Here is a 14,228-nt window from a genome sequence, read left to right as displayed (position 1 = left end):
CGCCGGCAAAGGAAAGTTCGTATTTTGCTCTTTGATGAGCGGGAGGAAAGTACGAACTTTCCGTGCAGGTGTGTGAAAAATGTCTGTAAACGTGAGGAAAAAATTTTTTTTTTCAAAAGTTACACAAAATACAAAATTGGAGGTGTCTCTGGGTAGGCAATTATTTATAACATAACTCGATAAATATTGATTGTATCGAAAAAATGATTGAGTACATTTTTATTGCTAAAGTGTGATAGATTCATGCAAGAAGTTTATTTTTGCAAGAAAGTTCAATTTATAATACGTTTGTTAATAAAAAAATTAGAAAGTTGATAAAAAACATGTTTGCAGGTCGCAAAACATTCGAAAAAAATATATGTTATCGAGTGCATATCAGAGGATTCACTGTTAAATTTTTATAGGGTATTTCGATATAGAGCCTGAGCTATTATTTATGTGAGGCCGCATCGAGCTAAGTTAACCGACTCCGTAGAGTAGGGCGACAAGGGAGTGCTCATTGAATCATATTCAATGGTTTCTCAGCATATTATTCTTCTTAATTTTATGAATTGCAGGGATGTAAGAGCTTATGGGAGTATTATCGTTTAATGTTTTTTAAATTTCTAGGAAATTGATTATGATTCATAACTAATAAATAAAAACGACGGAAAAGTAGTGCACGAGAGAAGTATACAATTAGTGGTACTATTGACATGAAATTATAAAATGGCGGGTTTTCATTATGATATCATTCATGATATTCTTACTCACTCATCCATAACTAAAATTGATGGCTTTAGGTGCAATTAACTCTTTGAACGTGCAAAGGGTGGAGTACTTGAAGCACTCCTGCTGAGGTAGTGATGCGACCTTTGGGGGAACAGCAGGGCTCCATCCCTAGGATATTAGGTTAACATGGAAATATTATCAATGATGACTGGCTCAACTGAAGGATTGCTAAGAAATCACTCAGCCAATGAAAGCACATTGATCCTCCTAATAAGTGCACAAATACGGATGGTTCCAATTTTCAATCATATTTGTCAACGTGACACCGAGACAAGTACTTCAAACAGATTCCTGTGCGAAAAAAATCTTGAGAATATGCCTTTCCTTATGCATGGTTGTAATCCACTCGTGGAAAAAAAATCATTCTCGTGTATGTAAGTCAATCATTAAAGTCAGTGAGGAGCTTCGTAAATTATTCGTCGAAGAAATTGGACATGGCGAGTTCATTTGCAAGTCTTGTCACACAGGTTTCAAGCAGAACAAGATGCGAAGTATATCACGAACAGATTACATTAATAATTATGGAGAAGGTAGTTGTGTAGTGTGCGTGAGTGAAGAAGTGTCAAACCACCTTGAGACTTTGTCTAGATCTAGCGATCCAGGAAATTTTGATGAGGATTTTTGAACTAGATGATGATAAGCAACAAAAAGTTGTTATAGCGGCGTTAAATAAAGCTCTGCCATCATTAGGTCAGGCTATCATCCCTAGTGACTGGAGGGAATGAAGTGTTCCTGAAAAGAGGAAAACGATCGAGGATACTAAAGAAGCAATTGATTAGAGTTTAACTCATCCTCAAGATCGCTCTGATATTAATTGAATCATTGAATGAATCAAAGAGAAGCTGAAAAATGCTAACAAATCATCGGATAAAATCCAATTGCTCAAAATGCTCCCTAAGTCCTGGTCGATGTACTACAGAGCACGTCGAGCTTGTTGAATCCATCAGAACTTCTGCTCCAAAAAGAATACGTAGATCATCGGTAAATGACTACGGAAGAATTAGTGAAAGAGTTCTACAGAACTGATGAAATTAACCGCATCATGCCTGGTAAAAAAGATTGTCTTCCAGTTAAAGTAGGGGGTGTCCGAGAAAACCTTCAAAAACGTTTAGTTTTATTTAATTTGAAAGAAGTTTATGCACAATTCGATGACAAATTTTCTGACGTGAAAATCGAATTTTCAAAGTTTGCTGAACTTTGTCCTCGTGAATGCATATTAACGGATGGAAATGGAACTCATTCGGTTTGCGTTAGTAAAATTCATCAAAATGTTAAATTGAAATTTCTAAAGATAAAGGCATTACAATTGCCGGTTTCATTCAATGACTGTACATTTCTAATGGGTGAATCTGTTCAGTTCCATGATTATATTTCGGCCTAATGACGAAATATATTATATATGTACATGCATGTATGTATATGTGATAAGTTTCTCGCGATTCCCTTGATAAGCAAGCGATTAAATTTTATTATTTACTTGAACCTCTGACCACAAAAAAAGCTGATATTATGGATGAAATATACTTGGGAACATCGATATCGAACATGAAATAAATCGTTCATTTTATTCTGGTATTTCATTTATGCATTAGCTTCACATATTTATAATCGAAGATTGATGATTCATGGAGTACAAACCAAAATTTGAAGGAATATTGTTAATTAATAAATAACGAAAATTCTAAAAAACAGAAAATTAGAGGATAAGTTATGAAAAAAATATTCATATTTTGTACAAATATTGCTGCGATATGAATTTCGTTACATCTAGACGATTCTATAAATAACTTAATTCTAAATTTGGACTCATTCAAGTGATCAAGAGAATGAATTTCCATGATGATCAACTAACCAATAATGGCCCATCGCCGCAAATGTACTGTAAATATATGGCAAATTCTTCCAAATATCATACTGGTTTTCTGGGACAAATTTTGGATTCGGTTGCAAGTTTTACACTTTGTTGTACATATTTAGAGGAGCTTTATCCTAAATTTTCAGTCTTGTCACTCGATTAATAATGGAGAAACCTCCGGTGGAAATCTTCCGATTTTTTTAAAATCAAATCTGAGGGCTACAATTTCAATTTCACAAAAAAATATTATATATGGGGCATTCCATGCCAACTCGTGATTTTGGGAACCTTTGGGTCTCAAATCCATTTGAAATTTTTTCAGATGATACCTCGAGGTTATATGAGTATCTTACGAAAAAATGTTTTCGATTGATTAAACCGTTCATTTATTATAAATTTTTGAAATTTCATTTTTTTTTCACATTTCACCGAGCATTTTTGGGAGTTGGGTGAGAATTTTGAAAAAAAATGATAAGAATAATTTATTTTTATTTTTCGATAAAGAATCGCGACAAAACATTGATTTTCATATAAACTATGTTTTTCGTGGTTTTAACATACAAAAATTTGGTTTTCTAAAAAACCCCATTTTTTAAATTGATGAAATTTTTCGGGATTATTCTTTGAAGTTTTACAAAAATGTTCGTGCATGAGAAAATATGGGATCTCAAAATGGGGTTTTTCAACCATTTTTTGAAGATTGCAATTTATAAAAGAAATGCTATTTTTTCATTCATCATGCAACACAGTGGAAAATATCAACAAAACAGATTATTATTACAATTATAATCATAATATTATAATGGCATTGGTGTTTTTATCATGAAGCAGCTGAGCGGCGATGGTGGCTAAGCGATTAGAGCGCAATATTGTCACGCTGTAAACGTGGGTTCGATCCCTTCGCAGGGCGGTAAATATTGTAAACTTCTAATTCTTACTGTTTCAACTTTCCGTAGAGGATAACTGTTCCTGATCAAATGTTTTTCTCAATCAAGATTTGCCCTCGGCCTTCGGCGAATGCGATACGGGAGGTTGGGGGTGAGAAGTAGGAACAAATCTTGAAAGCTTGGAAGGGGAGAGGAATGTATCAGAAATTAAAATTAAAATCTTAGTCTGTTTCTGATTCAAATTTTACTGCGATTGATGGTTTTCAATGTTTGTTACGTTGTTTGTACTATTCATTATTTATTGTAATGGGGTCAGGAGAAGCAATAATATGTGGAATCATTAGAAGTTACACGCATTGAATGGGGTTATGCTGGGGTTATCATAACCCTCTGAAGCAGTGGTTTTATAACATGTAGCTGTTTTTTTTATCAAGATTTAAACATATGCACCTGAGGAGTTCTGCAATCTCGCTATATTTATGAGTGTTTGCTTTCGAATGGAAGCCTTGTAATCATGATTTTTTTCGATTTGCCAATTTCCGGTGGAAATGCCTAGAAATGTCATGAAACGTGAAGAAATGATGTTTTAAAAAAATGTCTGTATGCGTGTGGGTATGTGTGTGCACATTTATGTTCGTTTGTCCAGAGCTGTCCCTATAGCTCGAGAATGATGAACGCAAAGACGTTGAAATTTCGGCTGCTAATTGGTACTACAATTAGTCAAATTTGTGCCAAAGTTCAGCTCGATCGGTTAAGCGGTTCCGGAGATATAGCGATTCCTCAAAAATCATTTTTTTGCCGATATCTCCTTAACCGTTTGACTGATTCCAATTTTTTTTTAAATACTCGTGATGATACCTATTCAATTAGAACGAAAAAAGGCCATTCCACCTGGAGCAATGTCGTTTTATTCTCGTTTTTTCATTTTTTCACTGAAATTGCTTGTGCGCCTTAGAACTTGAAAAATAATTGAGATAGAAACTGGAAACATGGTATGATTTTAGGTCTTATCATGACAAAGTTTGGGATTGAAGCTCAGCGAAATCGGACTATCAGTTACGGAGATATTCAACTTTATATGTAAAACTCTTTTCCTCAATATCTCGAAAACTACTGGTCCGATTTAATTTTTTTTCCCAAAATGTCCGTCTTGATGTCATCTATCTAGATCTAACAAAATATGTATACCTTTCCATTGAAAAGTTCAGAGATATTTTCATTTTTCTATTTTTTGGTCGGAATTCACTTTTGCGCACTATGACACGGGTAAAACTCAGGGAAACTTATTGAAACTTTGGCTTATGGTTAGGATTGTCAAGAAATATTCCTATATCAAATTTTAGATTGATATATTCGATTGTTCTTGAGATGGAACAATTTACCCAAAATTGATGAGAAAAAAAAATCAGTTTTTGTCATGAAGCATGAGTAAGATTGGCTTTAATACTTTCAAAAAATGGTCATCCTTATGTTTTCATTTTTTGAAAACATATATTGATATCCATTCGGAAGCCTACTACCAATGAAATTGGTAGAAATGAAAATAGGAGAAAAAGAATCCGTGGAGAGTAGCAGTCGTATATAATCTGTCAAATGGTTTCTGTCGCGCTGCTTGTTATTTTCCTCTTGGATGGATTAGTATTGGATGAAAATACCTATTGGTATTTTATGGAGCAAATGACCGAGAATAATTACCGAAATAAGTCAATTGAGAGGAAGAAACTACGGTCGGAACCATAATTTTATAAAATTAAAATAGAAACGAACAGTAGAACAAAATATCTAGAAATCATTTTTGGGACAGACAAAAATACGAAATGATCAACATATCAAATAATTAGTTTTAATTCCTCCCATAAATGTAGAGCTCTTGCATAATCGCCCTACAGTAATCAAAACCACTTCTTAATGAATTCTTAATTAAAGATTTCGCAGCAACTCAATACATGTTCTTGCCGATTGTCAGGGAGTGACTGTCGCGCGTCAGTTTACTGTCCCACCTTATTCACGGGGGAGTTTTGATTCGAAAAATTATACTGAATAATTGTGTTAGGCCCCACAAAGTGGAGCATAATTACTTAATCATTCCGAAAAATGAGCGAACAAATGTGGCACATATTTCGGAATAAAAACACAGAATTAAGCAATTGTATACTTATCCAGAATATACGTGCATTATAAAGCGCGTATATTCGCATTAATAAGTAAGCCAGTGGATCATGCATCAGCATTTCCACTGGGCTCAATCGCATGGTGTTATCGTAACACCATACAGATATGAGGCAATGGCCAAGACGTCATAGCCTCTCGTTGTAATAAATACTCGAGAGACTGATGGCTCTGGGCCAGTAACTTGACCGATTCTTATCGGGGTTCACCTGATATCTTCCGTATCAGAATGAACACATTGAATTGTCTTCTTAAGAGTTGAGATTAAATAAAGGATATTATTTAGTATTCGTCTCGCAAGTGCTATTTCTTCCGAATTACCGAACCCAACCGCTCGGGACTCTAACAATTGACCTTGATACATCGGGAGACTAAACAGTATGCACGCAGCTGGCGGAGGGGGGGGGGAGGAATCCTTTCAAGGACTCATCAATTCTCAATTTTCTGAGTCGAACCGCACCGAAGTGTGCGAGCACTATTCGTTTCTATTTTTATTTTAATTTTTGATGATTTTTTCTCCTCTTCCGAGTTGTCACGATTTGTTCCTTCTTCCATCCTCCAACCTGCTGTATCGCATTCGCCGAACGCCCAGGGAAAATCTCGATTGACAGAAACACTTGATCAGGAACAGCTGGCCTTTATGAGACGTTAAAACTGTAAGAATTAGAATGCTACAGTTTTTAATTGTAATAATAGTGTTTTTTCTTGATATGTCCTACTATGCGCTAAGATGAATGAACAAATATAATTTTTTTTTAGAAATTGTAGTTTTCAAAAAATCATTGAAAAATCCCCTTTTGAAATGTCATATTTTCTCAGGCGCGAAAACTTTTGTAGATCGTTTTAATTGATCAGTTGGTCAATTAAAAAACCGGGAGGACGGTGTCCCAAATAGGATTGGTTTGACATCCTCGACTCCTATTGAGATTATTCGGATGTTTTTGGATCTCAAGACCGTCGCGATGTTTTCTGGCGAAATATCCTTGTGAGCTGGCAAGCATTTTTGTCTTGTCATATTGGGTAGAGTATCCAGTGTCCATCCAATGTTCAGCCAGTACAGATTACGAGACATGGCCATTTTTTGCACACCATTGGTGTTCTTTTATCCGTGTACTGATCCTCCTCTCAGTTTCACCAATGTACACTGTTCCACAAGAGTAAGGAATTTTGTACACCCCTGGGAGATTCAGTGATGGTCTCCGACCTTTAGTACTGGGAAGCATTCGTCCAATTTTCGTTGGTGGTTGGAAAATTGTTCTGATATCATGCTTCTGCAGTATCTTGCTAATGCGATCGATCGTACCTTGAAGATACGGGACAATAGCCGTTTTCTGATGTTCTAGTTTAGCAGCAAGTTCACTCTCAACTGAGTCCTTATTTTTTAGCATGTGCAAAGCACGTTGGACTTGTTTGCTCTTGTATCCATTGTTATTTAAGGCTCTGGCCAGGTATTGAGCTTATGAGCGAGTCCTTTTGAGAGGGGTTATGGTATGAAGAGGCATGGAGGTATCTGTCTATATGTGTAGGTTTTCGGTAGACTCGATGACCGAGACTTCCGTCATCACTACGATGTACTAAGATATATAGGAAAGGAATGGACTTCTGTTCCTCAATCTCCATAGTGAATGTTATACTCGAATGTTGTGAGTTGATAAAATTCAGGAATTGAGGCAGCGTGTCTGCTCCATGTTTCCGGAGGACGAAAGTGTCGTCGATATATCGAAACTAGACAGAAGGTTTAAGAGAAGCTGATGGAAGCACTTTGTTTTCAAAATTTTCCATAAAAATGTTTGCTATTATGAAAGAAATGGGGGAAGCTATTGCTGCTCCGAATGTTTGTTCATAGAACTCCCCTTGGAATTGGAAATAAATGGAAGTCAGGCAGTGTTCAACCAGAAGGAGCTGTTTGAGTGGGATTTTTTGGTAATGTTAACAGTGTCGGGAATCGATACATTTGTGAACAGAGGCTCTACATCAAAGCTAACCAAGACATCTGCTGGACTTGTTCGAATGTAAGACAGTCTGTTCGCGAAATCTTGGGAGTTTTTAATGTGGCAATTATTCTGATCTACCAGAGCTTGCAGTGGTTTCGTCAGATAGCGAGCTAATTAATACGTTTGAGCACCAATGTTACTCACTATTGGACGAAGGGGGATTGACTTTTTGTGAATTTTTGGGAGACCATACAATCTGGGAGAGAAAGATTCCCGGGGAGTAAGGATTATTTGGGTTTCGGGAGAGGGATCAGCTTCCTTCAGAAGTTTGGATGTCGTCCTTTCCATGCCTGGGGTCGGATGCTTGTCGAGCATTTTATATATATTCGAATTGCTCAACATGATTTTGATTTTGTCAGAATAAGGTGCCTTATCCATGACCACAGTCGCATTACTTTTGTCTGCTGGAAGGATGACCATATTGTCATTCTTCTTAAGACTTAGTAAAGCTGAGCGTTCGTCCCTGGTAATATTTTGTTTGGGAGGTTTCGCTTTGTGGAGGATGTTGGACAGCTTTCTTCTGATTTCATTGCCAGTCTCCGAAGGCAGGTGGAAGATTGCCATTTCCGTCTGACTGATGATCTTTTCAGTGGAGATTTTGGTTGGGGCAACGGCGAAATTACGTCCTTTCGCCAGAATGGATACCTGGGCATCTATCAATGGGAAACTACTGAGATTCTGGACTGTATGTAAAACTTTCGGCTTCAAAGGAGGGATCAGTTTCTCAAACGCCTTCTGCTTTTTTGTACTCAACTCGGCGCAATGGAGCCTGTTTATATGTAATACGCTCAATAAATCGGGTTTCAGAGAATTTGAAAGAAGCAGGTGAAGTTTGGAAATTTGTTGGGAAGTCTGCGCTAGGATATTCTTCGTTGCGCAGATTCTTTCCCGGATCAATCTCAGTGAGGCCTGTCGAAGAATCGACTTCGCCTGCTGAGAGGGAAAAGGGTTCTTTAATTGGAAGCATTTTGGTACCACTTGATGGTCACGGCACCTTTTAAGAAATGCTAGAGAGCACAGATGGATGTGCAAAGACTTCCTAAGCTCAGTAAACATGTTTACAGAGCCAAGGATGGTCTCTCGGTGGGGGCGGTTAATGTGTGGGATATAAGGACTTTCTTACAACGGGAAGTTCCAGTATTGGAGCGACCTAGCCCTGATGATGTAGACTGAAATGTTTGCGAAACGTCGGCAAGAAGCTGAATACAGATGCGGCATCCATCCGGAAGCCATAATGAATAATAATGTGGGCCGCGAAAGCCTCAAAACTCAAAACGTACCGTTGCTCACTTTCATTAATTTTTATCTCAATAATAATACAGGAAAAATGAATGATTTAAATAATGTGTTTCACAATGAGAATTTAATTGTTGAATAATTTGTCCGGAATTGTCGTAATCCTCTTCATCTTCCCCTTTGTTTCTCTTTTGTTTTTTGCGTTATGTAGTATATACATAGTATATACATATATCCTATATATAGATTTTTTTTCCAGAACAATATCAATTTTTTCTTGCAGTACAGAACTGTATTGATTTTTTTTATTGTTAAAAAAATTGCAGTATAGAACATCGATGTATGGTATACATAGCGTGTATTATATACTATAAATGGTATAAATTATATAATATATACTGTAACGTGTTATTTTATTTCGACCGTTCAACGGTGAAATTTACCATCCAGACGAGAAGTCATCACTGCGAAGCAAGAGTCAAAAGGGTTTATTTGGGGTTCTGACTAATGCTTTGTNTTTTTTTTTTTTTTTTTTTTTTTTTTTTTTTCGTTATTGTATCGAGCCACATATAGGGTCTTCGGCAGCTACGGACGTCAGGTCTCCAGGGAGCTAGGAAGGGGGAAACTCCAGAAAGTCGTTATGTGGTAAATGGGCTGCTTTTATATTTGGATCGAGTTCCCGCGTTGGAAGGATAGCTCGAGTACAGTTCACCGGCGGCGCCACTTGTCGGCGGTGACGGGACGAAGGCGGTTATCGGCCGAGATTTGCGAGGCCATTTTTGGATCTCCTCGCCTAACCGGAAGTGACGGTTTAGGCAGTGCGAGAGAAATTATCGGACAGAAGTTAGACGTCTGGTAATGATACGATATAAAGGGAAAAGGAATTGGATATTTATTCCCTATTTTGGTGACGTTGTCACACAGCTGAGTGTTTATTGGAGAATAAGTCTGGTTTGGTTGGGTTACAACCAATCAGAGCGGCTCATGGAACGGCCCTGGCCAATGGGGTTCGATTGGCGGGAAGTGTCCCGAACGCATGGGAGAAGCGTGGGTTTTAGCCTCACTTCTCGTTTGGGTGGCGAACGAGCTGTTGTTCTGTGGAGAACCTCTTGCTGTCGGAGCAATTCATCTTGTTGTGGACACCAGCGTTGACTGGATTTGGATTATTTGGAGAATCTTTCGCCCTGGCTCCTGGACTAGACTCGTTGGAGATTGTGGTGAGCGGAAGAAAAATTCCAGAAATGTCATTTTGTATATCATTTTGTATCTGTTTTATATCGATAACGATTAGAATTCGCTCATTAGCTTGTGCAATTTTTGACGACGCTTATCGTCGGGCGAAGGGACGCCATTAGAGTCTTTTGATTTTCGGGGCGAGTTCTTATCGTCTGTTCGGCAGAGGTTAGCTCTTTTGTATAATTTAATTTGGACGTATGATTTTGATATTATATTGTGATTTGAGATGTTCGATTTTCTCGGGAATTCAGTGGTTTCTCTGAACGGATTTTGACTCTCGTTTCAACGGTTTGTTTGCCGATCGGATGAGGAATCGGTAGAACAAATCGTTTCAAATAATGTATTTAGTTTTGAACTGATTTTGAGAACTACATTGATATTCGAAATTTTCGGTAATTACTTTTGTATTCGATATTTGAAGTTGTATCATTTCGTCATTGCATCGGCAGTTGAAATTGTAGCGTCTTGTCAACGCTCGAGTGATTCGTATCTGACCTTGATGGCGGTCACCTTTTGTATTGTCTGTTCCGAGGCAATTTCAGTTGCCGCTGTCGATGTCAGTCACCTCTTCGATTTGGGATATTTTGACAGTATATTCTATCGGAAAATTAACTTCCCATTCAGTGATATTATTTGACTTTATTTCCGCTAGTCATTTCTACAGTTTGACTTTATTCATGATTTTGTAATTTTAACTGAACTTATTCTTTTGACTGACTAGTATTTTATTATTTTGACTAATCATTGGTTAGGGATTTTCTAGTGTATCGAGTCTTTAGCTTTTGTTGAATATTTGTGTTATTAATTTTCTGAGGGGTGATTCGAAGTGAAATGAACAAGGGGGTTTATTGAATAAATTATTTATTCCCCGGATTATTGAATTTTTTTAATATAATTTGTTAGATAAGAAGACCAAGTCATTTCGGAAACTTCAGAACAACTATTTGTATCGAGAACCCAGCCGCCACCGCGGTTGTCTNACCAAGTCATTTCGGAAACTTCAGAACAACCATTTGTATCGAGAACCCAGCCGCCACCGCGGTTGTCTGAGCTGTCGGGGGTTGTTCTTTTGTCTCGAATAATTGTCGATTTAATTTGTTGTTTTAATTGCACGGTTCACCCGTGCTGGCGCCCAACTTTATTTTCGTTGTTTGGTCGCTGAGGGCTGCGTATCTGTCACCGTCCGCAGAGGTAAGAAAATACGTCACAGCTTTTTGGCGCCCGACGTGGGGCCACGTGAATTAATTGCGGAATTCTTTTTTTTTTATTTATCTTTCGGTCGTTTTGAGATCAATTTCGGTATCGTCGCGGAGATCGTGGGTTATTTATGGATTCGTTGAATATCGGATTCGATTGTCGCTTGTCATTGTATCGGAGTTTGAGGAGATTTGTCCTTTTCTTCAAGTTTCGGTATTCGGGTTTTATTCTGGCGTTTCCGGCGCCTGACATTTCGGCAGTTGAGTCGTGTCTACGGTCGAGGTAATCCGATTACGCACGGTATTGATTCATTTTTTTTTCTTTTGTTCGATGCGAATTAATTCCTTGGTCTTTCGTTTTGATTTCGTGGTTTGAGTTATCAAAGTTTTTGGGTTTTAACGATTGGCTTTGATGATTCGCCTTGAGAATTCGTTTCTCTTGGATGATTTCAATTTTTTTTGTTGGTTTCTGAAATGATTGGTAATTAGGGAAACGAGAGTCAATGAATTTCATATTGTGTGCAACAGCTTGTGATCGTCTATTTTGTGTTTTGTGTTTTGGGTTTTGATTGTTTATTTTGGGTTCTCGCCATCGATGTTGGATATCGTTGGTGAGTGAGAGCGATATTATTTGATTTTGGTTGGAATTAGCGAGACCGGAAAATTAACTTTGAATTTTGATCTTTATTTTGATTTTTGATTTCGATTTCGATTTCTACTTTTGAATTTTGATTNACAGTTTGTTTAATGAGTCAACCGCGAACGGGGAGACTCCAGTTCAGCGTGAACCAGGAGAAGCTGAACAACCGAATAATGAGAATAATTCGGGGTTTTCGTTGGACCAGTGGATAGCAACACTGTCGTTTCCACAGTTGAAAGACGTTTTGCGTACGTACCATGCCAGCGAGATCGGGGATATTTTTGTTTTTCGCGATCGTTTATCCCGCACTACTAGATGACTACAATTTCCTAATACTACGTGGACCTCGGTCGATGAATTTTACGTTTTTCCGGCGACTTCGGGTAGTAACATTCCGGTGTGCCAAGAGGCTTCGGTTCCACCTAGTACGTCTGTGACTGCTCCCAGTGTTTCTGCATCTTCGGTTTCGTCAGGGACAACTGGATCGGGTGGTCATAATACTCATGTTTCTTTTTCATTGCCAAATCGTCTCAGTACATTTACCGGTCATGCAGCAACTAGTTCTCCACACGAGGGGATTTCAGCGATGGGTTTTCGAGCTCAGCCTGATGTCGGGTTTGGGAACTCAGGAGCTGGGGATTTCCGTGGTCGTGATTCTCGTCAAGATTCTGAGAATTCAGATCCCGCTTCGTATCTTAGGGTTCGGATTGACGGGGTTTGGACTTATGTCCAGGCTGCACCTGGGAGTCAATGGTCTTCCGAGGAGAATGCACCTGTTTCTCGGGGTTCTAGTGGGAATTCACGTTCAAATTTGAATGCTTTCGATCGAGTTCATTCGTGGAAGATTACATTTTCGGGGTACAAGGGCGAAGATATTGAAGATTTTTTGAGACGAGTCACAGTTTGTAAAGAGGCTTGTAACATGAGTGACGAGGATCTGTTTCGTGTGATGCCAGTGTTGTTGAGGGACATTGCTTTTAATTGGTGGAAGGAGAGACGCGATAGATTTGCGAATTATCAGGAATTCCATCGAGCATTTTTACGTCGTTTCTCGAACACTGAATTTAAGAGGTGGCGCGCGGTTCATGATATCGTGGTTAGAACTCAGGGAGAACTCGAGAGTGGATTGGATTATGTCGATAAAGTCCGTTTGATGTGGACGCACTCCCAGGACACACATTTTTCGGTTGAAGCTAGGTTGGATATCGCTTTCGGAAATCTGAGAAGGGAGTATCATCACATGATCTCTCATCGTCAGTTTTCTACTTTCGATGAGCTCGAGGAACTTATTCAAGATTTTGATGAGCGTCGTGATTTACCGAGGTTGGATGCACCACCTGCAGTCGGCGATACAGTTTATCCTTACTGTGCCTATGCACCTGATAAAAATAAGCGGGGCGGGAAGAAGTCTGGTGATGTTCAGGTCTGTGCGGTAGAGTTATCGGCGAAGAAAGTTTCTGTTGGGTCATCGAAGAAGGGAGGTCTGCCTAAGAATGACAGAAGACGGAGAAGTAAGAACCCTTCTGCAGCTGCTGGCGGAACTTCTCAGTTTGCTTCAGTTCCTGTTAATGCAGTAATACCAGGGAAGTCTGCAGCTTCAAGTGGTAGTTCTGCTAATAGACCACCCCTTTGTCATAATTGTGGGGGTGTCGGACATTTCCGTTCGGGTTGTTCGAATCCGTCGAAGGGCATTTTTTGTTTCAGTTGGGGCAAGTTGGGAGTAGAAACACCTCAGTGTCCCTCTTATCGTCCTCAGACATCGAGTTCGGAAAACCCCAGCGGAAGACAGTGAATATCGATTCCGCATTGTCTACCGCTGAAAAAGGAGTCGATTTTGTTAGGTTGGAAAATTTTGGTTTCGTTGATTTGTCGGAACGGAAAAGTCAGTCTACAGGAAATTCTGGTGGAAGCAATTTGGATATTTCGGTTCATGATTTTGGCGTTACAGATGCAGCACCACATGTCGAGGCTAGAGAAAAACAAGACAGCAGTTCGGGGTCTGATCAACCACGGTTTGTTGAAGAAAATTGTTTATTCGGTCTCTCGGTTCATTCACGTATCTACTTGCCGGTGACGATCGGTATGGTTAGTTTTAACGTCCTGTTGGATGCGGGTGCTTCGAGATCTTGTATTCGTAACGTTCCGAAGGATTGGATTGAAAATTTGGGTTTAGTTATCTCTCGTCCACAGTGTTCAAAGGTTGTTTGTGCGAATGGTGCGACGGAGACAGTTCACGGCACAGTT

This window comes from Diachasma alloeum, unplaced genomic scaffold (assembly GCF_001412515.2).
Source record: "Diachasma alloeum isolate Michigan unplaced genomic scaffold, Dall2.0 Dall_scaffold_00324, whole genome shotgun sequence".
Classification (NCBI taxonomy): domain Eukaryota; kingdom Metazoa; phylum Arthropoda; class Insecta; order Hymenoptera; family Braconidae; genus Diachasma; species Diachasma alloeum.
The sequence above is the reverse complement of the archived record's forward strand: the minus strand, read 5'-3'. Positions refer to the sequence as shown.